General features: G+C 42.1%; 1 long non-coding RNA gene across 1 annotated transcript in view; it reads left to right on the top strand.

Moving 5' to 3' along the window:
* LOC147013149 (uncharacterized) overlaps nt 1-27,691 on the top strand; it is a 46,667-nt gene that overhangs the window by 18,073 nt on the left and 903 nt on the right. Inside the window, exon 2 of the long non-coding RNA XR_015051213.1 lies at nt 27,546-27,590. This is a non-coding gene — a long non-coding RNA (uncharacterized LOC147013149). The remainder of the gene's footprint in view (nt 1-27,545; nt 27,591-27,691) is intronic.

Below are 27,691 nucleotides of genomic sequence, written 5' to 3'. Positions count from 1 at the left end.
TGGTGTACATTCCTCACCTCACAAATTTTTTTTAATAAAAAATAAATAATACTACTAATAATAATAATAATATTAAGAAGAAAACACGGAAATTTTAAACACTTTTTTAACACTTGTGATGTTTCTGAGCCTGTCACACTTTTCCCATCCCCACTCCTCTCCCCTGACCCAATTAAATGAAGTTGTTAGCCTGACTTTTATTTCATGTGGTGTTGGTGTAGCGCAGGCAACAATGGTGGCCGAATGGGCTCCTGCCTCAAATTTCCTTGTTATCTATCTCTTATTCCAGCAGTGTGTGTGTGTGTGTGTGTGTGTGTGTGTGTGTGTGTGTGTGTGTGTGTGTGTGTGTGTGTGTGTGTGTGTGTGTGTGTGTGTGTGTGTGTGACTGCTGTTTCTCGACAACCACTGGTCCGATCGAATTGACACTTGCCAGGTATATTGCTGGGGCCCTGTGGATGTGCCTTTTCAAGGTTTGATATTAATCGGACAAGTGCTTCCCAAGTTATGTCCATTTATTTACCAACCAATGACAAGACACGTTGCTGCGTAGGTGTGGCCGATGGGGAAGAGAACCTTATCCGCATTCCCCATTACAGGTTACAACGTACGAACTTCCGGAACGAAATAACGAAAGTGATGACTCAGTGTATTCTAATAATTTCTCGATTTCTCATGCACATTTATAGATAAACACAATGCCCCAATCCAGTCGTCATTTACGAGAGCGAAGGAATGGCCTGTGTAGTTGTTTGAAAGTTTTTTTTTATTTTTGGTTTCTTTTATTATTATTATTTTCTCTCTTCTCTTTGTGTTTTTCCTTGCGATGACATTGCGAAAAGGCAAAATACGGTGGCGCTAATTGAATAATTGGCCATTAAAACTAAATTGCGAATAATCGTAACTGCAATATGCGAACTTCCGGGCCACGCAAATACGGGCACGTGAGAGCGAAGGAACAGCCTGTGTGGTTGTTGTTTCTGGCTCGCAGTTTGAATTTTTTATATTATTTTTGAACGTACGGCCATGCACGTACGGCGCGTACTAGTCCATCTATAATTCCAGAAATCTGTGTGTGTGTGTGTGTGTGTCTGTCTGTCTGTGACCGCTGTTTCTCGACAACCACTGGTCCGATCTAATTGAAACTTGCCAGGTATATTGCTGGGGACCTGAGTATGTGCCTTTTCAAGGTTTGATATTAATCGGACAGGTGCTTCCCAAGTTATGGCTATTTATTTACCAACCAATGACATGACACGTTGCTGCGGCCATTTATTTACCAACCAATGACATGACACGTTGCTGCGTAGGCATGGCTGCATAGGCTGGCCGACGATGGCGTCACGGGCCGTGCCGGTTACATGGCAGCGAATGTCATGGCAAGCAAAGACAGGGAGGTAAACTTGATTTTAATTTGGGTTTTAATTAACTCTGTGTGTGGAAGTATGGTTGTTGCGAGAACGCGAGAGCAAATAAACGGCCTGTGTTGTTGTCGTTTCTGGCTCGCGGTTTTAATTTTTTTTGCACGTACGGCCACGCACGTATGGGCATGCACGTACAGCCACGTGAGAGCGAAGGAACGGCCTATGTGGTTGTTGTTTCTCGCACGCGGTTTGAAAGTTCTTTTATTTTTTATTTTGCTCGTACGGGCACGTACTAGTCTATCTATAATTCCAGCAATCTCTGTGTGTGTGTGCGTGTGTGTGTGTGTGTGTGTGTGTGTGTGTGTGTGTGTGTGTGTGTGTCCGCTGTTTCTCACCAACCACTGGTCCGATCTAATTGAAACTCTCCAGGTATATTGCTGGGGACCTGAGGATGTGCCTTTTCAAGGTTTGATATTAATCGGACAAGTGCTTCCCAAGTTATGGCAATTTATTTACCAACCAATGACATGCCATATTGCTGCATAGGCTGGTGCGCGGCTGGCCGACGATGACGTCACTGGCTGTGCCGGTTATATGGCAGTTAATGTCAGGGTAAGCAAAGACGGGGAGGTAAACTTGATTTTAATTAACTTTGTGTGTGGAAATGTGGTTGTTGCGAGAACGCGAGAGCGAAGGAATGGCCTGTGTAGTTGTCGTTTCTGGCTCGCGGTTTGAAACTTTTTTTTTGCACGTACGGCCACGCACGTATGGGCATGCACGTACGGGCATGTGAAAGTGAAGGAACGGCCTGTGTGGTTGTTGTTTCTGGCACGCGGTTTGAAAGTGTTTTTTTGTTTGTTTGTTTGTTTGCACCTACCGCCACGCACCTATGGGCATGCACTAGTAATTAGAACTGCCACTTTATAACTGCTGGCAGTGATGACCGGGTACCAAGACGTCGCGCTTTGATGCAACCCCGCTTTGATCTGACACCTGGCCCTGACTCATGAATTTTTTTTTTAATTATTATTCAAAAATTAATCAATTGAATTTAGAATGGGATTAAAATAAATTCAATTCAAATCAAATTGAAGACAAAATAGGTACAAAAAAATGCATTGGAGTAAACCAGAAGGAATCCAAACAAGCAAAGATGAAGTCATCAGGAGGAACCTGGATAGGACTCACATTTCAGTTGCTACTCCTCCACTCTCAAACTCATCCAGGCACAGCCGAGTGATTAGCCAAGTAATTTACCCCATTATCCAAATTAGTGCAGGGGCATATGTGGAGATACATGGTCATTTTTGCAAACTATGTTAATTTATGTTGCAAGGTTTTTTTGTGACTACAGGAGTATATTGATATTGAAAAATCTTGGTGCCAAATTTTTTTATGCATGTTTAGTGTGATTTTTTTCAAGAAAATACGAGATGACCGTGATCGTGTTATAACAAAAATTATTTTTTCAAAACTTAATTATAAGTATGTCATAGAGCACCTTAAAATGACCGGTGAGATGTACAGAGTAATTTTGGCAGGAAATTATCATGCTACTTATCTTATATAAATTGTTATATATTTTAACATATGGAAAATATCGTGTATTTTCAAATTTATTGAACAAAATCGGTGCATGCCGCTTGGCCAACTTAAGTGTTATATTTTATATTATTTCAGAGTTCATCATTATAGTTCATCATCACTGTCATCTGAATCAGAGGCTGCTGATTGTTAAGTGTTCTCACAGATGTCATCAGATGCCTCACAAGTGCACATCTCTGTACATACAACATTTGCTCCCTTGCAAGAACAGCGTGCCGTTCTGTACATTTGTTGGACACATTTGCACTTCACAAGTTCCAGCACAGCCTTTGGTGCAGGTGGTAGATGGGTTATCACTGGCCTGTATAGGTTGTTCTCTAATGTCCAACCATATTCTGATGGTTCTGGTAGTTTGGGTTTGGCTGTTTCTTCATGGTACCACACCATAGCCTGATAATGAGCTCGCTTGATGTGTTGTTCCAGTGCTCCTTTTGTAGTTGGCAATTTCTCGGATTCTGCAAATGACTTCTTGAACATGTGCCATCGAAGTGATGAAAGTTCACAAAGCTCTGTGCCAGGTTGGTATAGTTGACACACAAATTGTTCCAGTGCTAACTCAATCTCTGGAGAAATTGTGCGGTTTGATCCAAGCTGTATGAAGACTTCTATGACATTAACTGAGGATTGTTTAAGAGCCTTCCAGCAGCCTTGTTTCCCTTTCCCAGCGGTGACCTGTCGTATCACACCCTGTAAAGGCATGAAAGCCTGGCAGAGCAGCAGCTAAGCGGTCACCAATCAAATCATAGATTGGTTTGAGGAAGATGGTGCGCCTTTTATCACCCACAACTGTGATGAAGGAAGGATTATGTCCCAATTGTGGATATCTTCGCAAGGCGAGCAACAGTACATCCGTTTCTGGAGATATGATCTGGACTTCTGCGCCTGTACTAGCTGCATGGAGGGCATGGAGTAGCAATAGTGTGTTGGCTTCTTATTGTGTACTTGACAGGTAATCAACATTCCCATGAGTTGACCATGTTCCACGTTGTGTTGACACAACTACTTCCGTGTCATGCGTTTTGTAGTGATCCAGGATCTTATTAGCCAAATAGTCAGTCAAACTATCCTTCGTCTTGATGCTTGCCATAAATTGCTTGAAGGTTGTTCGTATCGGTGTGGCATCTGTGCATAAGTATGATTTACCTTTACCTGTTTGTGTACTTGTCATTCGCCGTTCCCTAGTTTGCTGTTTCAAGGAAATTGGTAAATCGTAGTGATCAAGTACCATGTGCACAGCCTGGTGAGTTTGTACATATTTGCTCAACCACTAATTCATGTTGGTGGCCAGAATCTTACAGGATGCTGTATCCTTGGATCCAATTTGTTGTACGATTGTCATCACATCAATAATGACTGTTCGCTGTCCACCTACAATGGGTTCTACTTCTTCGTCATTGATCGCCGATTTTTCCAACTCTTCCATAAGCTTGTACTTGTCATTACATGGTAGCAGAATACCATCTGCTGCAAATAATGAACGAGCTACACTTGAAAATTCATACTGACCAATTGCATTCTCCATATCTATTTCTGGCCGCGACTTTGTGACAATTGCCATTCGGGCAAAGAGGGAGCGATTATCTTTCAGTTCAAGGATTTGTTTATCACATGTTACGGATGATTTATTTACTGTTGATGTCCATCGTTGTAGTTTCACCTTCATGACTTTATCGCATAGATTTGTTTCTCCAACAATTCGCTTTTGGACGAAGTCGTTGTATGCATCATCTCCACAACGCTCTTGTCGGAGTATGTCATCTCAAATTGTGTCTGGTACAACAGATTTGGTGATGACATTGACCAGGTTCCCACCATCATAGCTGAAAGGATTCATTTCCTTCAGTACTGCGTTGAGTTTCTTCACTTTTACTTCTTGTCTTTCCTGAATTATATTGGACATTTCGTGATGTGTGGTTCGTTTCTCTGGAGAAAACCCTGCCATCTTCTTGGCCTCTGATGATGATCTCTCTAATTCTGGTTTCATAAGAAAGAAACGCTGTAGTGCTGCTGGGTTGTGGGTGATACCTTTCAAACCTCCCAGTACTTTCAACCTTTTGTTTTCTTGTTCCAAAGCTTGATCCACACCCAAACTACAGAAAGACAATTCTGTTTTCTTGACACAGAAATTGCCTTCACAGAAATATTTCCAAATATCTGGATCACTTGTTTGCAAGCTATACATTTTCGAGAGGTATTCTGGGATGTGCTGAGCATATTTTAACCTATTCTGGCTGAAGAAGTGCTTACATACAGTAGATTCTCCAGGGAAGTAAGATGATGGATCCAATCTCCCTTCTGTGATGCCTTTATAAATTGTAGAAGAGTGAGAACAAGGTTCATGTACATGCTTGTAACTTTGAACGTTGGTGAAGCTGCCTCACGTTTGATGCAAAACTCCTCCAGTTTCTTCGTTGTCATTGACCGACTGTGATATGTCCTTCGATGCCAGCTGTGCTTTGGCAGTATCATTATCACTGCATGCTGACTGCAGAAGTTTTATTGCTGGTTTGAGTGCTACAGGTAGTGGTCCTTCAGATGCTTGATATTCGTCCAGAAGGAGGTCATATAAAGATTGTAAAGTGATGATGTGTGCTGTCACAGCTCTCTTCATGTGCCTCCCCTCCAGTATTTGTCTGGTGGTTGTCGAACCATAGATGTCAGCCTCTATCCAGGCATCATCAATCCCACTGGCCTCTATTGAACTTCCAATAGCACGCAGGGCACATAGCACAGTGTGGAATTCTCCAACTCTAAGAATGCAGTTCTTTGTCAATTTTGGCTTAAGCGACTGCAGTGTGACTGCCCTCATGTACTATACAGATCCATGTCCAACGTGATGATTGTCTTTTTTGTTTGGTCCAACAATCTCCGAACTTATGTGTTGTGCTTGTTTTTAGATGGTGAGGAGGGTGGACCATTCATGGGCTGGTGCTGGTAACAGTGGAAGAGTTTGTATTGTTGTAATAGGTCTCTTATCATCTGTGATTACAGAGTTGTAGGGAGCCCATGTTGGGACAACATTAGTGTCTGTTTGTCGGTCTATTGTAGCATGCATGGTGGAGTCATCGGTTCCAGTGGATACATCATCAGGCCTGTCAGTGGGTATATCTTCTGTACCCGCCTCAACATCCATTGGTGCTATGTTTGCAGTCACAGATCTTTGAACATAACGGACTACAAGCCATGCTCGATCTTCACTGATTGAACTCTTGAAGTTGGGTAAATGTCTCTCTGTCTTGTAATCTGGGTACTTTGGACTACTTGTGGGCTTAGGAGTTCCATGAATACCACTCTCCTGCAGTGTGATACCTTTGTAGCCTTTGAGAATCTGGACGAAGCTTTGGTTGAGATAGTTAATGTTGAAGTGTTTAGCAAACCCACCTCTTCTTGCTGAAAGGCTACCATAACAGTAGCATGGAGTGTATTCTTTCCATCGTGGGTATTTTCTGAAAAGTCCATGTTATTGGCTGCAAAAAACAGTGGTCTACCATGTTGAAGGCCTGGTGGAATATAGATGTCACCTGTTTCGCTCATACGAGAGATAACTGCTTGAGCCAATTGTGTTTATATGCACAGTATATGACTGTAATCAATGCTCAGTCCCAATGCATGTCGGTAGGTGATTAGATGTTTGCTACGACTGTGTGCATGGACTTTTAATCCAACTGCAAGTACATGTTCATTGTAACATTTGCTGCACCTGAATCTATCTGCGTTCACATTCTTGGGTATATGTGTCACTTGCCTTTGGGTTTTCACTTATTACATTATGTTCTGTGCAATGTTGATGGTTGCTCTATCAATGTGGTTTGCACGTTCCTCAGCCAAGGACATGGATGGCCCTTCTAACACCCATCGGAGCAGTGCTGTCAAGGATGCTGGGACGTTATCATCTCTACTACCACTGTTAAGTGATCTGTCAAAGACATAGCATTTCTCTGCCACGAAGAATGTCCTTTCGAAGAGTATTCGCACATTAAAAAAATGCTTTTCATGTTCTGTTCCATACTTCGGGAGTCAATTTCCTTTCTGATGGCAGAATCTTTCGTAGTCTTGGAGCATAACATTTCAGATTGTCTCGCACTGGGACGTGAGAATTCAACATTTTCAAGGTGTGTCTTGATCAGATCTTTAACATGTTTATTCTGAATCAATTTTCCTCCTACCACTCCATGCATTCTGCGGAGCCAATGTAGGTGTTGGTGACATCATTCATTGAAACAAAGTTGCCAGAGTGAAGTACATTTTTCAATACACTGAAGAACTCGATGTCGGCAAGAATAGTCCTTAGGTTCTGATCCACTTGGTGAGGATTCAACGTTTGTTGCTGTGGTTGACGCTGTACATGTTTCACGTAGCAGGGGAGATGATATTTTACATCAATGGCCCGAGCATCATTTGGTGATATGGCTTGTAATCAAACCTTCCATTCATCATTATCACTGATTTGGACAGCGTCGTAGATTTTTTTTCCAACGTTAAATGAACACACTTCATGCAATTGTTTTGTCGTTCCATCTCCACTACAGACTATACATTGCATCTTGTTATGCGAGACTGATGATGATGATCGGGTGAATGGCTTCGTCCCTGTTGTGGCATCTGAACATGGTGAGTTATCATCACATTTTGATGTTTGGGAAGATGATGGACAGCCTACTGGAGATGATAGCAGAATGGCAGAATCTTTGGTGGCTGTACTTTTCTGAAATCGCATCTTCACACGATCAATTTTGAGCTTATGCACAGTCTCTTGAAAGCACTCCCTGTGCCAAGACGCCCCATATGATTGAAGATCTGATGCATCAACATCCCGGAGTCTGCTGCTCAATGGTAGATAACCATGATCACCATAACCTGCATGCTCATGAACACTGTCCAGGAACTTGTCATATGAGGTGGGATTGGCAACCAGTTGTCCACCTGGAACTTGACACTTCAGACATATTGCATAGCTTGTCTCTGAAGTTACACGAGGATGCTTGGAATGAGGTTTGTCCATTTTGATTTCAGAGAGATACCTCAATTTTTATGATTAGTGGTCTGGTACAGCATATGCAAGTACATCTGAAATAAACAGAAGCAAGAAAGGTAAAGCAAACTTGTTAACCAAATGCACATAATGATTGTATTGGCATGACTGTGTGATTTATGCACGAGTATTATGATTAATATAACTGTGATGTCATCCACTCTCTGAAAGATAAAGAAAATTGTGAATGTTATGCACAAAATTATTGTAAGGGAATTAATATATAGTTTATATAGCTGCGATGTTGTCTATTTTCTAAAAAATGTATAATCAGCAAATAGTAACATAATAATTTATTTATTTATTTATTTATTAATTATCTGCTAAGTTGTATTTTTTTTTTTTTTTTTTTTTTTTTTTATACCTTGGTCGAGGCTCGTATGAGAGCTAACACACAACTCACAGCAAGGAGGCATGAGACAAGAGGGGCGGGAGTGGAAGGGACAAAACATTGGGGAACAGACACAGGTGAACTGTGGAAGGGAGAGGGATGGGGATGGGACGGGGAACATGGCGAGGGGAAGATGGACATTAAAGGGACTTTCAGGAAGGAAAGCAGGAGAATTGAAGGAAGTGGGCTTGGGTGGATTATCGGGGGTAGAAAAGATCGAGGATTTGGATGGGGGAAGATAAGAGGTGGTGGTGAACAGCTGTTTTGAAAGCCTGAAGGGAAGAATGGGAAAGAATAGAGTGAGGAAGTTTATTCCAAAGGCGGGAAAAAGAGGAATGAAAGAGTGAAGATGAGCAGTGATTCGTGATTTTGGTAGTTTTACCAGAAGGGGGTTGTTGGCGGACCTTGAGCGCCCTGTGGAAATGTGGTTGGGACAAATCGCAGAGAGAGCAGGGGGGCAAGGCTGGAGAGGAGTCGGTAGAAGACAGAAAGACCACCGACCAACCTGCGGTGATTGAGTGAGAGGCCCAAAGACTCAGCTTCATTGCGGGAGATGCCAATGATCTTAAAAGCCCTGGTTTCGACAGCGTGAAGTCGAGAAAGGTGGGAGGCAGGAGCACCAGCCCAGAGGGGAGAGCAGTACTCCATCAGGCTACGGACAAAAGCTTTGTAAGTGGTCAGGAGCTCAAGAGGGCCGAGGAAGGACTTTGCACGACGGAGGATTCCCAGTCGGCGACTGGCTTTGAGGCAAGGTTGGAAATGTGACTTTCCCAGGAAAGGTCATGGCAGATAGTGAGACCCAGAAGCTTGAAAGAAAAGACTTCTTCCAGAGGATTGTTGAGAAAGTGGATGGGGGGTTTTGTAAACGGTCCTTTCGAAGAGACATAGTGAGAGTGTGAGATTTGTCTGGATTGAAAGACATGTTCCACGTGTTGGACCAGTTTGTGATTTTATCCAGATCTGCAGTGAGCGAAGAAGCTGCTGCTTGCCGGTCTGAGGGATGACAGATGGTACGGCAGAGGGTTGAGTCATCGGCAAAGAGAAATAGAGGATTTTCCAGAGAGTCCGAGAGATCATTGATGAAAACCAGAAAAAGAACAGGGCCCAGAACGCTACCTTGAGGAACTCCAGCCTGCACAGGAAGAGGGGATGAAAGAACTCCATTTAGGGCCACACGTTGACTGCGACAGGAGAGGAAGTCTGCGAGCCATGAGTGGAGATGGCCTTGAATACCATGGGAAGAGAGTTTGGTGAGTAGGGCAGGGTGCCAGACTGTGTCAAAAGCACGTGATATGTCCAGGGATACGGCTCGGATTTCCTGTCTGGCATTGAGGACCTCCATCCATTGATGGGAGAGCAGTAGCAGCATATCTAGGGTAGAGTGACCTGGTCTGAAACCAAATTGATGATTGGAAATCAAGCCATTGGAGAAGAGGAAGGATTTCATGTCTGAAGCGATGATGGATTCCATAACCTTGCTGATGATTGGGAGAAGGCTGATTGGTCTATAGTTACAGGGATCTGTTTTTGCACCTTTTTATGCAGGGCAGTGATGTTAGCAGATTTCCAAGCAGATGGCAGATGACCTTGGGAAAATGAGAGGGTGAATAGAACAGAGAGAGGGTGAGCAAGAGCAGAAGAGCAGGCTTTGAGGACACGTGGGCTGATGCCATCTGGACCGGTTGCAGAATCTGACTCGAGGTTTGAAAGCAAGCTCTCCACCTTGTCAGGAGAAAAGGATACAGAGTCCAGGGACAGTTGGGTGCGACTGGGTAAAGTGGGTAGAGATAGTGATGGGTTTGGGACACAAGATTTAGCTGCAAACACCGAGTTTAGACATTCAGCTTTATCACGTGTGGAATCAGCAGTGCGGCCATTTGAGGTAAGGGAGGGGATGGAGGGGGAACATACACCAGAAACAGATTTGATTAAACGCCACCAGGATTTTGAGGAGGGAGAGAGGTTTGAGAGTTCAGACTTGAGATGAGAAAGATGTTGTTTTCTGGCTCTCCTGAGGGTAGCTACACACTTGTTCCGAGCTTTGTGGAAAGAACTGAGATTGCCCTCAGTTGGGTTTGCTTTCCATGAGGCAAAGGCAAGTTGTTTCAGGACAACTGCCTCGCCACAAGCTTCAGTAAACCAAGGGCGGGAGGAAGGGTAAGACAACTGAACACGAGAGGGGATAAATCTGTGCATGAGGGAGAGCAAGTTTCTTTGAAAGAATTCCCAGGATGAGTTGATGTTTGAGAAAGTAGTGATAGTGATTGGATATTTAAAGATATCCAATGAAATAACTCTTCTGAAATGGGATTCCTCATGATCAACAACTGTAATTTATTACAACAAATAGACTGTGTTGTTATCTTAACTAATTTTGCATATATACAATATACATATATGCCAATTAGTTAAATTTCATGATTTATAGGTGGCCATCTTGGATTTTACGGTACCATTTAAACTATGGTATGTGTCAATTCTAAAATTTTCGTTGTATACCATGTTCCACACCGATCATTTTGAGGTGCAACATGGCATGGTTCATCAAAGATATAAAAAAAATGTCAAAAATGTTGCTGAATTGGTCAATTAATGATATGTTCTGATGTATATACCTGAAAAAAAAGGAGTCAGATATCTCTAAAAAATTGGCACCAAAGATTTTCTTGTTCAGTGGGACATTCTGAGTCAGAAAAACTTTGGTGCCATAAATTAACATAATTTGCCAACATGTAAACATATGCCCCTGCACTAAATCGTTGATGTAAATAATGAATAGTAATGGTCCGAGTACTGATCCCTGAGGTAACCCGCTACTTACAACCTCCCAGCAAGACATCCTCCCACTCACAGCCACTCTTTGCTTCCTACCACTCAGCCAGTTTGCAATCCAATTAGCTACATGACCAGCCAGTCCACAAGCCCTCACTTTGGCAAACAACCTCCGATGTGATACATTATCAAATGCCTTCTGAAAGTCTAGATATACTATGTCCACTGCCTTTCCCTCATCCACCCAATCAGACACTACTTCATAGAACTCTAAAAGATTTGTTCAACAGGAACTACCTTTGGTAAACCCATCCTGACTACCTTTAATTATTTTGTATTTATTTAAATGGTTCCTCATCCGGTCCTTAATTAATAGTGGGGCAACTTAGCTAAATATAGCATAACAATGGTGCATTTTGTGAGGAAAGCAACAAATTTGGCACACAAGTAGCCTATCATATTATGAACAGATTTGGATATTGGGCCATCTCAAATTTTTGATGGCAGTAGAAAATGGCTGCCACAGCCATCAGCGGCTGAATTTGAGATGGCCCAATATCCAAATCTGTTCATAATATGATAGGCTACTAGTATGCCAAATTTGGTGCTTTCCTCACAAAATGCACAATTGTTATGCTAAGTTTCCCCACTATAATGTCTCAAACACCTTCCCCACAACTGAAGTCAAACTAACAGGTCTATAGTTTCCCAATTCATCTCTGGACCCTTTCTTAAATCATGGTGTTACATTTGCCCCTCTCCAATCCTCCGGTTTCTGTCCTGACTCCAGTGAACTATTGAAAATATCCGTTAACATCTCGCTTACCTGCTCAGCCACCTCCATCAATACTCTCGGTTGCCGACTATCTGGACCCGGAGCCTTATCGACTCTTAGATTTCCTCGCTGTTCCTTTACTTCCTCCACTCCAACATGGATCTTCTGTAAAAGCCCTTCCTCACCTCCTCGATAGATACTCTCAGCTATTGGCAATTCTCCTGACTGTTCTTGTGTAAAAGTTGAAGAAAAATACCTGTTTAATAAGCCTGCCATCTTGATTTCATCACGAACCACTCTCCCGGTTCAATTCCTCAATGGGTCCACACTGGTCCCAACCTGTTCTTTTCCCATGATATACTTAAAGAAAGCCTTGCTATTATGTTTAATATTCTTAGCCATGTCCTTCTTATACTCTCTTTTGGCTTGCCGAGTTATTTTCTTAACTTGCCTCTGTTTACTACGGTCGTGATATAAATCTAACTCCAGTCCCGTTATTTTAAACCTAAAAATGCCGTTTGCTTCTCCTTAATAACATTCCTTATCTCACTGCTCAACCACCCTGCTCTCTTTCTACTTTTATTTTAAACTTATGGTGTTTTTGTGATTGTGCTGAGGAGTGCAAGATGAAAAGCTGAGACAATGTCTCTCTTTACAGTGATATTTACATCTTGTAGTGCCAAACGTTTATTAATATATTTTGAGGTGGAGGACAAATTATCTTGATCGGTTTCAGGCATTGAAGATATGACCAAAACATACATCCCCAGTGCTGAAGAGCCATCTCACTGGGATTGGTTACCAGGCCTTGGGTTGCTCTACCATGGAGCTGACATTCCCTTGAGGTCATAACATCTCCATAATGGTGTAATTCACTCAGAGTTTGCATGCCAATACAGGCACCATGCAGCCTGAGCTCATTATATTGTTACAGCTTGCAGAGTCTTTATTACCTTCATTGTGATGCATAGTTGACATACTTTGTTATTTTGCACCAAAGTTTCATGCTGTTCGACTGAAACAGCGAGTCATCTATTTATTATGTATTGACGGAGAGGAGTGGGTTGGGGGTTGAGAGTGAGGGTTCGAGAAAACTTAAGATTGAGAAATAAACAAGGATAGGACAGAGAGAGAAGGTTATTTGTGCTAGGAGTGATGGAACAAGTGTCAGGAGGAGATAACGAGAGGAATAAGACGAGAGGAGGGGGAGATGAGCATATAGGGAACACACAGAGGTGGAAGAATGGCTGAAAAATATCACCATATTTGCATACGTAATAAATAGATGGCCCTATAAAACATGGTACTACACTTGAAAAGTAAAGGCAATGCAGATTTTGAAGGATGGTCAAAACATACTTTGCATGAATAAGCAAAAAAAACAAATAAACAACATGCTCTCCATGAATAAGCGAGAAAATTAATCAATCACTCTGGCGCTCTTTCATGAATATAGCGATGAAGCAAGACCAAAGTCAGAATCATCATAAACCTCTTCGGCCATGGTCCCACAATGTAAAAGGTAGCTAGAAATAGATTCGTTTAACCATGATCAAGGAACTACTCAAATTTTGGTTGCGAGCACACCCACTCACTACAGCAGCATCAGGAAGGGTCATGCTATTGCTCTCTGGGGTATATAGACAGCAGTAGATCTCGGCTTGGGTCCGTCAGTCTGTGTGGGATGTGATATGTATATATTGCCTCAAGAACGTCAGGTTTGCTCCTTTTCAGTTTTTCAGTGTTAAACATCAGGAGCGACTGTTTGAAAAGGTAATCATATGTGTTTGTGGTTTATAATATTATTTTTACTTCTGTTGGGGGTGACCCACGAAATGCCACAATAATATATTTATTCACCCTAACATGGCAGTTGCCCAAGGAGGAAAAACCCCTTGGTGGGGTAGGGGGGGAATTATTAGTAATAATATTATTTTGTAATAACATTAATATCATGCTGTTATAATTAGTGTTGTTATTGGAAGCGAACTTGCAAGAACGCCATGATAAGCTGTCTATACACCTTAACACGGATTTTGCCCAAAGTGGAACCCCCCCCCCTGGGAAATGAATCTTCACAACCTCCATCATGTGATCCTTTGCACTCCTGTTAAGTTTGGTTGAGATTGGATAGATAACGACCGAATGTATCGGGATCAGACAGACAGACACCAAATTGTGTATTTTAGTATGATATTGTAGTTGAATAGTTTTGGAATCTGAAATGACTTGTTGGCACTTCAACATCTTGAAATTATTTTTGTAGACCACTTTGAAAAGGATACTGTGATCAAAAAAATCATGTTTTTGCCATTTTTGTGAATTCGCTGGTCCAAATTTCAACACTTAACAAAATATAACTCATTCAAGACGTAGAGCCCAGTAATTAGTTCCAGTAGATAAAGTTTCATGACTGGCATGATGAATGGCTGATACCTGCCACATGGTCGGATAGTCGGACACTAAACCAAACTACTCTCATTGGCTTTCCAGTAAGGAGGGTGACTGTGTCACCCTACAGGACTAAACGAATACCTGTTAAAGGGCAGATGAACTCCCTTAGGGAGCCAACGTCCATCCAGTAAGGAGATGATGTCCACTAAAAACATCCATCTGGTTGGACCGGTTTTTTTTTTTAGAGCGTAGGTTGACGACAGCAACCGCTCAAGGTAGTACTACATTCGGAGTTTAGAGCATTAAAGTGGTGCTGGTCTTACTTAAACCATCTTACACTCTCCATGTCAGGATTGCTGGTCTTACTTTCTGTCTCACAAAAACTATTACTACCGGGTTAGCTTTAATCTCTCTCTTGCAAACAAACATCACACACTTTTCACTCCATACCTTTACATTCTCTCTCTTTATTTCTCTGTCCTCTCATTTCCTCAGAAGCATTCAATTAAATATGATAAAGTCTAAAAAGTTAATGGCTTCAGGTTTCTGGCATTATTGGGTGCGTAGAATCTCTGATGACCTGCCTGTCTCTACTGCCAATGAGAGGGGGGCTCAGACAGTAGTAATAGTATCGGTCCCTCCCATGACCCTTGTCTTTTGAATCAATGTGATTATTTTTCAATACATTTCACCAACATTCGTGGTCTTTCTTTGAATCTTTCCTCTGTTGAACATCATCTAGCAAGTACCTCTCCTAATATCTTGCTTCTGTCAGAGATCCAATTGTCACATGATGTTCTCGTTAATTCCTTTGACATTTTGAACTGCAACCTTCACTCACGATTCCGTTTCAAAGGAGGAGTCTGTGTTCATTCCAATATCAACATGCCTGGTGTATACCTTGTAAACCTCAAATTCCAAACTTTGACGTCATCTGGCTTAAGATTTCTTACCCAACCATCACTATTTTCTGTTTCACTTACTGCTCTCGAAACTCCACAAACTTCATAACTTCCTTTGACTATCTTAATTCCTGCCATGAGGCCATAACATCCTCACACCCCTCAAGCAAAATTCCTATATTTAGGAGACTTCAATGTACACTGTAGGGAGTGGTTGAAATGTTCCCACAAGGATGTTGGGGAAGTTGAAGCTCTTCCTTTTTCAAGTCCCAATGATTTGGAACAAATTATCAACCACCCTACCCATATTCCAGATTGTCATGACCACTCTACAATACTTTGGATTTGTTCTTTTCCTCCAATCTGTTGCGTTACAGCCATACAATTTCACCTCCAATTGGTTCTTCTGACCACAACATTGTAAACATCACTTTACTTACCACCACTCCTTCTCTGACTGCTCTGATAAACTCCAGTATTGGCATTTCAATAGTGTCTACTGGACTGGTTTACGAAACATCTTTTTTGACTTTCTCTGGGAAGATTACTGCCTCTCCTCGGGTGATGCCTCTATTTCTGCTGAATGCATAGCTGACGTTATTGTTTGCTGGAATGGAGGCTTATATCCCCTTCTCTTTCAAATATATATCTCCTACCAATTTTTGGTTCAATCATTCCTGCTCTGCAGCCATTCTTGCAAGGGATGCGTCATATCAGACAAGGAAAAACTTTTCTTCCTCTGTCTCGCACTCCTTTATCCAAAATGAATGTCTGGGACCATATTCTTTACAGAGCATCAGTGTTGCCGAAGCAGTCTCCTGGGCTATTGGGCACAATCCTGGATGGGTCACCACTCCAACACAGGACACTCAAATGGCTAAATCATCCAAGCAAGCTGGTACTCATTTTTCCAACCTCAAAAGTGAGTCAACCCCATCTGGTATTATTCAGCAGCCAAGCAGGATTTGAACTCGGGACCCTTGGATCCTAAGCCCACCACACTAATCATAAAGCCAACACCAGACATAAAGAAATGCGACAACCTCTCATCTTCTTCCACTAATAGATCCTTCTGCTACTAAACCAAAAGTATCATCAACAACTTCTGTCACACTACCTTTCCTTTGTTTTTCCTTTCTGATGATACTATCATTGTCTCTCTGACTGATAAAGCAACTCTTTTTGGTTCTCTTTTCTCCTCCAATTCCATACTGGATGACTATACAATTCCAACTCCCCCTGATGCACCACTTTCCAATCCCATGTCCCTCCCTATAATCTCTTCATGCAGTGAAGAAAATACTCCTCTTTCTGGACACAAACAAGGCTGATGGACAAGATGGCATTCCTCCTCGTGTCTTAAAGGAGTGTGCTTCAGAACTTGTACCCGTGCTTCCTCGTCTGTTTCGTTTTGATTGAAAAACCCAAACTTTTCCTCTTTCCTGGAAACATGCTTTAGTACAGCCTATTTTAAAGAAGGGTGATCATTCAAACCCTTCCAACTACCTTCCAGCTACCTTCCTATTGCTCTGATTTCTACTGTTTCCAAAGTCTTTGAATGTCTTCTCAAATCCCATTTTTTCAAGCATCTTGAATCTCAGTCTTCTATCTGACCATCAATACGGCTTTCCCAAGGCAAGATCTACCAGTGATATCCTTTCTTACATTACGAATGTTTGGGCTTCTTCTCTGAGAGGCCTTGGGGAATCCCTTGTGGTCACCTTTGATATCTCAAAAACCTTTGACAGAGTATGGCATCAGGGTCTGATATCCAAATCCTGTCTGATATCCAAATCCCTCTTTCAAATTTCCTCCTTCACTCTGCTCTCACATATTGAGCTTTCGCTCTGAAAGTTCTATCTCCTTTCTCTCAGACCATTCTATTTCCATTTTTGATGGTTCATCATCTCCCTTAGGGTGCATCAAACGCCCCCTTTTTTGCAAAAGTTCGAAAAACATAACGGTGATAGGACAGCTGTGTTCAACTACATGAAAAAACATTTCTCATTTTTTTCCAGAATTTTCGGTCATCATCTTGGGGGTCCACATCGGGGTCAAAGTTCAGGCACGCATCTCCTGCGCATTTTTCAGAATAAGCGTTATTTTTCACTATATAGTGATCAAAACTTGTGTCTGGTGGTGAAATAATTCTGACATATCGATGTACCGCTCCTTTGGTGATGTTCCAGTGATATAGAGCCAATCAAATTTTCCGGAAAATTTGCCGGAGAAGCGGGAAACTGGTGATTTTCCCAGAAAAAACAACAACAAAATAGTAACAAATGCCTCAGTTCTGTCAAATCCACGGCTTTATTACCCAGAATTATGTGTATTCATATCGAGGTACTCGTATAATATCATTAATGATCAAGTTTCAAGCATTTCCGGAGATTCGGATTCTCTTTCCTGTCATTCTCAGTGACTTGTTGCACATTCTGAAAGTGTTCTTCAGACCGAGCTGCACCGAGACAGTCCGTTACGAGTTTTATTAGACGTTCAGCCACATCATTAGTTACATTGAGTGCTTTGGTTTTTGATTTTGAATCCACATAGGCTGGAAGTGTTGCCCACTCACTCACTTCATACGTTAAGAATGAATCGTCCAGTTCAAGTTCTCAGAACACAAACCAAGAATCAACCGAGACAAAGTCAGATAGGCTAGATCTCAAGTGAATGTCCTTGGGGAAGTGAGGCTTTCCGAAGTCTGTACCAAAGCGCCCAATAGACAATAGTCCAAGTTCCTTTGTCCAAACTTTTACAGTCCAAACTGTCCAAATTGTCCAAACTTTTACATTTATGATCTGCCACGTGTCAAATTCTCCGGGAAAACACAATTTCCGGGAAAAAATACCATTTTCTGGGAAACTGTGCCAACAAATTACAAGCCAACAGTGTTCCAAACATCACCAAAGGAGCAGTACATTGATATGTCAGAATTATTTCACCACCAGATGCAAGTTTTGATCACTCTACAGTGAAAAATAACACTTATTCTGAAAAATGGCAAGGAGCTGCGTGCCTAAACTTTGACCCCGATCTGGACCCCCAAGATGATGACTGAAAATTCTGAAAAAAAAGAGAAATATTGTTTCATGTATTCGAACACATCTGTCCTATTGCCGTTATGATTTTCAAACTTTCGCAAAAAAGGGGGCGTTTGATGCACCCTAATCTCCCTCCTTCCCCATCAACAGTGGTGTCCCTCAGTGGCATACTGCAGGCCATGCAGTGGCATACTGAGGGCATCCAGCAACTGGGGACAAAACATAATTTTGTCCCCCTCTTCCCCAAGTGCTTAAGGAAGTGACACCAGTGGAAATAAAGATAGGAAAATGGTATATCATGAGAAAGGAAATAAAATAAAAAAATTATAAGGAAGTTTGACGCTGTTTTCCCAGGTCAGGTCAGGTATGGGAGCATGCACCAGAGCAGCACGTCGCTGCGTCCACTTTCTCCCACTACTCCAGGGGCCTCCGTCTGGCCATCCCCCAGGCAGATGCCTGGCCGATCCCCATCTCCTTGAGATGCCGATCAACCTGCTGCAAACACGAGGCACGTGGTTGGCCCATTGGCCTCCTCCACTCACGAGACTCCCTCGCTGAGAGAATCTGGTGAGCAGGATAAGCGTCAGGAAAATGAACCACGTGTCCATACAGCCGCAGCTGATGGTCACTGACGATGCAGGTAACAAATCTCATTTGAGTCTCTCTCAACAACCACTCGTTGGACACAAAGTCTGACCAGTGATAACCAAGGATTCTCTGAAGAAACCTGGTACCAAAGGAAATCAGTCTCCATCTCAGATCCCTGGTCAGAGTCCAATTCTCACATCCATAGAGCAAGACTTGGAAGCACCAAGGACCTGAAGACTTGGACTTCCGTCCTCCTGCACAGTTACCGGCGGCGCCACACCCCATGATCCAGTCAATCCATGACTCCCCAGGCCTGACCCAGACGTCTGTTAACCTTTGGCTCACAGCCAGCAGAGACATGAATATCACTACCAAGGTAAGTGAATCTCTCCAAGACCTCAACATCCTCACCACAAACAGGCACAGACAGGACAGCAGCATCCAAGATGTCAATGAAAGCCTGGATCTTAGTTTTGACCCAGGAAACCCGTACTACCAGCGGCTCTGACTCCTCATTCAGCACCTCGAGGGCCCCCAAAAGGATGTCTAAAGTCTCCGCAAAGATGACTGCATCATCTGCAAAATCAATGTCAGAGATCTTGACATTCTCATATGATGCACCGCAGCTTGATCTCTCTGACATCCTCCCCAGAATCCAGTCCATACAAGTGCTGAAAAGTGTGGGGGCCAGTACACACCCCTGACGAACTCCAGTAACAACTGGAAATAAGTCAGAGATGGTGTCACCCCATCTCATATCACTCTCAGTACCAGAGTATAGTTCAGACATCAGATCGATCAGTTTTGCTGGCACCCCCACGAAGACCAATAATCCTCCAGATAGCATCCCGATTCACTGAATCAAACGCTATACAGAGATCAACATCAGCTGTAAGCAGCCCCTGCCGAAACTCTCATCTGCGTTCGGTGAGGACCCGAAGAGCAAGGATATCGTCAATCGTTGACCTCTTCGGTGGGTTGGACAAAATCTGTGTTAAGGTGTATAGATAGCTTATCGTGGCATTCTTACAAGGCCACTTCCATTAACAAAAGTAATAACACTAATGATAATAACAAAATATTATTATTATTACAAAACAAAATTAATAGTATCCCCCCTCCCAAAGGGGTTTTTCCTCCTTGGACATACGCTATGTTAACGTGTACAAACAGCTTATCATGGCGTTTTGTGGGGCAAACCCACCAGAAGTAAAAAAATTTTTTTATAAACTACAAACACATATGAATACTTTTTTAAACAATCACTGCTGATGTTTACACTAAACTGGAAGAAATCCCGACATCTTTGAAGCATTCTCTGCTTGTCGCTTTCACCACAGACTAATTGACTCTAGCCAAGATCTCCTGTAATCTATATACCCCGGAGAGGATAATAACATGACCCTTCCTGATTCTCCTGTCGGGAGTAGGTGGTACTCGTAATATAAAATTGAAGGGAGCGTTTATTAAACTTGCATTCTGTTATCCTTAAAGCACGGTATGTCAAAGAGAAAATGTTTCATTTTATTTCTGCAGTGCAATACAGGTATACAGGTACTGATTTCAGGTACATTTTTACTTACCAGCATCTCTTGTTTCTACTCGTACCATTTTATCATGGCATCTCTTTCCTCAGGATGTATAATACAATTAGTTTTGCTTGCAAATTCCACAAAAAGAAGGAAGCACATGTTTACTTTGGGCTTGGATTGTTGGAGTATCTTCAGCTAACCTCAAATCTCTTCTGGGGGGTGGTGGAACTGGATATTCTTCATCAGGATCAAGGGGAACACCAAGAACTGCGGGGAATACCAAGAAGGACTCGTATGGGGATGAAGTCTTTGTTCATCTCTTACTTTGTGTTTCTGAGCGTAATCTACATTTGTTTTGTTTGTGAACTCTGAATAACAGGTGTGACTGTAACCGTACAAAGTGGATGGGTAAATGGAACAGTCCAGGGCTGATGATGCTCCTCTGAGATACATTTTTCATCACCGTTCAGGTTTATCCATGTATTTTCACAATCACAAACCTGCCAACTATTGTTGGAGAAACTGAGGATTTTTGAACAATCTTTGAGACAAAGATGCACTCAACAGTCTGATTTTTTTTTTTTTTTGAGGAAGTGACCTCGGGCATTTTGTCTGCATATCAATGTTCCCCCATTCCGCCGCTGGGAGAATGCTTGCAGCAAATTTGATTGGTCGAGACGTCGTACAATTTTGTCATCTTCAGAGTAAAAGTCCTGATAACTGTAGGTTTTGTAAGTGCCAACAATCCGATTTGTGTTCTACAGTGTTCAAAATATAACATCAATTGAAGTTAAGTAGGTCCTCGATCATGGTCACAAAATTGAACAATCGAGGCGAGAGGCTGATGGCCTATTTGAGACCTTCATGGTCACACTTTTGTTCTTAGGTCACAATGCAACATCATCGACGACATGATCTCTAAATGGACAACCCCAAGTTAACCCATGTGCCTTTACATAATTCTAAGTGGGGGGTTGGTCTGTATCCACAACATACATGACACTTTCTGTGTCTGAGGATGTTTCCCGGAGCATCACAAAGTGTCACAAGGGGGGCGTGCCAGAACCACAGTCACGTGACTTCATCTTCACTGGTCCAGCTGTCTTGGATTTCCCTTCTCCATGACAGGACATTTGGAACGAACTTTCCTTTCGTTTAATTTGTCCAAAAATTGCGGAAGTGCTGTCAAAATTCGTAATTCGGAGCTACGAGAGGGTCTGTATATCCGAAAAGGAGAAAGCAGGCAGTTCAACTGAAAGTTTGTAAAATTTGGAAGGAGCTGATCAAAGGGCAACACGATCTCATTCACTGAGCTGTCGGATGCCACCGATTAAAACTTGCAGAATGGAAGATGATTTAAATTTTTAAAAGGTGTCAGTGCTCTCATTCACAGTCGCGTATAATTTTAGGGTGGGAGTCATGCAAAGCCTCACTGAGCATCACACGAAGGAGGCAGCATGTAAAAAAACTGTCTAAAAAAGAGATGTATTTTGTGTGCAGTCCCATTAAGATTACAGAAAAGCAACTGACAATTTATCGAACTGGCAGCAAAACATGAATTTGCATTTTACCAACAGGAAAACAAACTTCAATCATCGCTTCTGATATCATTTCCCTTTTGTAGTTTCACACAATCACTGTTGTGATTGTATTACTCCTCAAATGGCTTCAGTTGAAATATGTTATGTTACATATTACTGTGTAATGAGCTTGTTTGTGCATCAGGTTTTAGTCATCCCATAATGGCCGAACAAAATCTATTTCCCAATAAAATTGTTTTCTTCGAGGCCCTTTAATCTTGAAAGTTTCCTGCTGTGCAGAAGCTGTAAATCTTGTTTCCAGTAAGCATCGCTTGCTTGTACGGTATCAAAGGAAGAGTCAGTACAGTGGCCTAGCGGGCGTTGTTGTTAGCGAATTCAGTTATTGGACCGGGATTCAATTCCAAACTCAGCCCACTAGTTGCATCATCACCGAGGTGTGGCAGAGTCAGTGATGCAGGGGCCTGGCACATTCGAGCAGGTCTTTGTAATTTGTGGAGGATGCCTGTAATAACTCACTCTTTGCAAAAGACACCGTCGGATCTTTAATGTTCACCAACTAATGGTAGCAGATGGGTCACCCAGCTTAACATCTATCTGTTTGATGGCACACACAATGATGCCTCACCTTTCCTGAGAAACACCAGGATGACAGTTTATAATGGGGTCAAGATTTGAATCCAGACGAGACAGGTCAGAGGCAAGTGCGCACACCTCCAGGCTATGTTTCTATGGCCATTGGTCGAGTAGTGGGCACAACACACCAAAAATTCCAAAGAATGTGGGTTTAAGTCTGAGTTAAGGCAGTGGTATTGAGGATTTGGATTCTAAGCTTTTGCCACTGTAGCTTAGTCTCAGGACAATTATCAAGTCCTTGTTGGATTTTCAGTAAAATAACCCAGTTGGTTCACTATTGATCTTAAAGCAGGAGGCGATTGTCGCACTTCATCTGGTTGACGTGTGGTTCTTGTCATCAGTTTCTAGTTGGCTCTTGAATGTCTCAGGGACACTTGGGATGGGCATGAAGATATTGCTTTGAAATCATCCAGATATCAGGAAACCATGAGAAAGTGGCAGCAGAAATTAAATTGCTGTCATTCTAAAATGGTTTGCAACTTCAGTCATTTGAAATGGGCAAATGTTGCTTTCACCCTTCTGTTGATACATTGAGAGTTATCGGCTTCACACGGCTTAATTGTGGAGTTGCCAGAAAGGACGACTGGAGGCGGTGGCAAGACGTCCATTGCCAAAAAATCAGCGACCTGACACTTTGACTTTAGAAGTCAATGAGACATCGGGGGAGTCCGGAGCCTCTTTATGAGGCACCCTAATGCCAAAGCAACAAAAGACAAGGAGGCGATACCAGGCCAAGGGGGACTGGTTCTCAAGGACAACGACACGGAGAACTTTGCCAAGAGCATCAGCGACAGGGATACGAGCACCCTTGTGTACTATACGGAGTACCCTAAAATTATTACTGCATCTCAATAATTCAGTGGAAAAGTCTATTGGTTGGGCTGGGATAGCGAGGGGAGGGGGGGAGGGATGCCTTTGTGCATTCCCAAGGCAGGCAGGGCATCACCATTTGGTCATAAGCATCGCTGCCTGACGCCCAGATAGTTTAAGACATGAATAGTGGTAGTAAGAATAACATAACTGGCACTTTTATGATAAAGTGTGAGCTCTGATAACTGTTATATAATTTTCTCATCAGTGTGACTGAAAAGAAGTGCTTAAAGGAAGATCGTCACAAGGAAATACCATAGATCTCAGAAACGATCGACATGAAAAAGTCATCAATGGGCAAGTGTTTGGTCAAGCTATCCTGGAACGGCCGACATGTCCCAATCATTTGAAGAAAGAATGCTCTCGGCAGCTTACCAATACTTGGAGGTTTAAATCACTTCACTTTATTTTAAAACACTCCAAATGCGACGGTAAAAACCGTACTTTCTCCACACATAACCTCATGTTCTGCCAGACAGGGAAGAGCCACCCTTGCCCCTTCCCAGCGGAGATGATGCAACACATTGGTGTGGCATAAATATGTGTGAGGAAATACATGGATGGAGCATAAATATACATTTTATATTCAAACTTGGTTACATCACACAAGCGAGTCGAAAAATACCAAGTTTGGGCGTCATCCTTCACTGAAAAGTTTACTTTCATAATTCTTTCAAAATCAGAAAACAAGCATCAGTTTAACCTTTATTTTAGTCCAAATACGAAAAGGAATTGTCATTCATGCCAACAGTTGTTTCATTCTTCACAACACTTCCAGGTAATTGAGAAATGCCCTTTTATATGAAAAAGGCTAGAAAATACAAACATTACAACAATGGTGAGCACAGGTACTTCCACCCAAAGTGCATGGTTGTAGAAGACCAAGCAAAATAACACACAAACATCCTAACTCTTCGGGCTAAAATGCATGGTAGTGCAACAAACACATGCATTCCGACATTTGGGGCCAAAATTGCTTGGTAATAAAGCATGCATTCGGACATAAGGGTTAAAAATGCATGTTCATACAACAAACACATCCATCCAGGCCATCAGGACCTGCTGATGGCTTTAGATCTTAGGGTCTTGAGTTCAAGCCCCTGTTTTTTATCATTGAAATAACACCAGGTGGGTTGACTCAGCCTGTCATCCTTCCAAGGTAGGTAATATAAGTATCAGCTTGCAGTTACCAGCACCACAGCTGTGCTTCCAGAAAATGATGCAACCACCATTTACAGGCTGTGTATGAAACAACAACCAATAATGGTGAGAGACCAAAATTAGAGATTGCTTCATGGAGCACTGAGTTCTGGAGCTTTGCTGCAACATTTCACGAACATTTCTGGTGGATGTTGCTTCTGTGGCCAAATGGAAACTATGTTTTACATAGTGCCCTCTCACTTGCAGTGCCCACGCTCATCTTTAAACAGTTTCTTTGCTGGTGAAAAACATGCTATTATGCTTCTGGCTTTGTTTTTCCCAACACCTTTTATTTTTGGTCATCTTCTGAAGAAGAAGAGTAGATCACAGGATCTCCTTGTTAATTTCATATTGGCCTCTGCCAAACTTGCAATTTACAACCCAGAAAGGCAACATAGTTTTGCATGTATGAAAACTTTATTATGCCCACATATCAATTCAGAATTCAAGATGGGACAATATTCCTGAACTATTCGGAGGTTTCAAGATGTTTGGACCACAAATGAGACACATTGTAGTCCATCCATCCATGGGACCATACTCTGCAGAGCATTGGTGCTGCCTAAACAGTTTCCTTGGCGATTGGGCACAATCCTGGACAGGTCATCATTCCAACACAGGATACCAGCAAGCTGGCACTCATTTTGCCAACCTCAGAGGGATGACAGGCAGAGTCAACTCCACCTGGGATTTCAACATCCGAATGGGATTTGAACTCAGGATACAAGGATCCCAAGCCCACCACCCTAACAATTAATCCAACAGCAGGCATACACAGTATAGTGTTCCCCCACAAGGTACTTTGCTTTGTCTGATTATTATTATTATTATTATTATTATTATTATTATTATTATTTTGGACTGACATCATTTTGTTTCAGCGTCTCTCCTTCCTTATCTGTATTGGTCGTACTTTCTCTTTAAAATGCTCCGCATTGTCATCTGTAGTTCTAAACATGGACTTGCAGGTGAGGAAGTCAAGCGACATTATATAGGAAACATATATCTGTCTGGGATTTCTGTGCCCTGAGCATCATCCTACTATCTATTCTAATAAATGTGTGTGTGTCTTCCATAACTCCAAAATCATGAAACCTAGCGGTCTGGAATTTTTGCATGCATAATTAGGGAAATCCAAGGTAGTGCATAAATGAAAATTGGGTGTTTGCGTTAATTTAAACACCCTTTTGAAGATAATTAACTGCCTTATTTAATTATCCTTTATCAAGGCGCCATCTTTGGTCAGCCCTCTGTCAGCTTGCTGGGGTCTTAATTTACCATTTTGTTCAGCCTATTCAAAGATGCCTTGATTTGGAAACATGATCTACTCTCACAGACTAAAGCATATAATTGAAATATCATTTCTAATTTGAGAGTTGGATTTCGTGGACTAAATAAATGTCGAAATATGGAGTTAGATCTGGAAATTTTAAACAAATTATCGAATTTTATAACTAAGTATTTATTTAAACAAAGCATTAAGCTTAATTTTTTTCCCACTGTTTGGACTTATATTTAGTGAAGAAAAAATTAAGGAATGCGCAGAAAGTGGAACTTCATTGAGTGCAACGCCATGCTCTGAAACATGCTTTTGCAAGTCATGAAGATACAGTCCACAGGGATCCTTTTTTTGGCAATTAGGATGCAGTTTTCATTTTCCTGTTTTGTGCAGTCTACTTTCATGACAAAATATTAATATAAATATACAAATAGTTGCTACAATATATTAATAGTCTGCAGTTGTTGAAAACGAATAGGTATGTGGACAGCACACATGGACGTTGTACAAATGGGTACAAATGACTCTCCGTGGGGTGTGTGCATGCCTGCATGCTTGGTTGTGTGTGTGTGTGTGTGTGTGTGTGTGTGTGTGTGTGTGTGTGTGTGTGTGTGTGTGTGTGTGTGTGTGTGTGTGTGTGTGTGTGTGTGTGTGTGTGTGTGTGTGTGTGTGTGTGTGTGTGTGTGTGTGTGTGTGTGTGTGTGTGTGGTGTATGTGCACGGTTAGCATAGACTGCGAGGAGGTTGGTGGAATGCATATGGGGGGGGGGGGCATGAATACAGGCAGGCCTTTGACAGGTAGATAGCATGAGTTTTAATTTTAAATGCTCCCAGCAGGTTTTATATAGAATACGGCAGTTAAAAATATAACCTTGCTGTTTGGGCACATTTTATAACCCCAATAATCCCCTGGTATGCTGCCTCCCATCCCCTTACATTGCCTTCCCTACCACTTACCTCAAGCTTCCTTCTCTTGGCCTTAGCTGCCTCCCTTCCCCTTACACTGCCTTCCATTCCGCTTAAACTGCCTTCCCTCCCCCTCCCCTCATGCTTCCTTCATTGCCCTGTAGAAGTGGTTTTCCTTTTAAACCTTGTATGGACCTCTCAGTGAAGCATTACAGTTTGTAACAAGTCTGATAAATAAAGGCTTTAGCCCACATAACACAATATTAACTAAACCCATGTAATATGCCATAATTGAGAGGATGTTGGGTAGTGGCGCAGTGAAGGCCACTGGGAATGCTGGCAATTGTTTGTTGTTATCAGAACTGAGATCATGCAAGGATAATTAATCACTCCTTTTATGTATGCAGTTGTTTGAACTTTGTACTCTGTTTTATCCTCTCTCAATCTTGACTAATTGTTTGTGCTCTCTTCTCATTGGATGAACTTAAATTGACTCCAGACCTTATCAGGCTGGACCACCTGGTACTTTATCATTGCTTAAACTTTATTCCATTCCTTTCCTTTCCCATTGGTCAAACCTGGATTTCACCCCAGAATAATTTGACTGGAAGGCTTTAGCAAACTACTTTTCTCTAAACAAGGACTGACCACAGCTATTTCTTATCTCACCCTCTGTTCCCCCACTTGTCCCTACTTGGTTATATTGTTGCGAATCTGGAAGCCATGAGCACGCAGACATTCAGGTTCCGATCGAGCAATTATATCGGTAAGTACATGTTTCCAGTTGGGGTCCCGACCCTGGTCTAATGGGTAATTAAATGTTCCTGCACTGAGGAGTTATTTTAGTCAGGTTTTCTTTTCGTTTAT

The sequence above is a fragment of the Eptatretus burgeri genome, chromosome 14 (genome assembly GCF_056783735.1).
Source record: "Eptatretus burgeri isolate ZD-2024b chromosome 14, Ebu_testis_v1, whole genome shotgun sequence".
Classification (NCBI taxonomy): Eukaryota; Metazoa; Chordata; class Myxini; order Myxiniformes; family Myxinidae; genus Eptatretus; species Eptatretus burgeri.
Note: the sequence above shows the minus strand (reverse complement) of the source record. Positions and strands in the feature narration are given on the sequence as shown.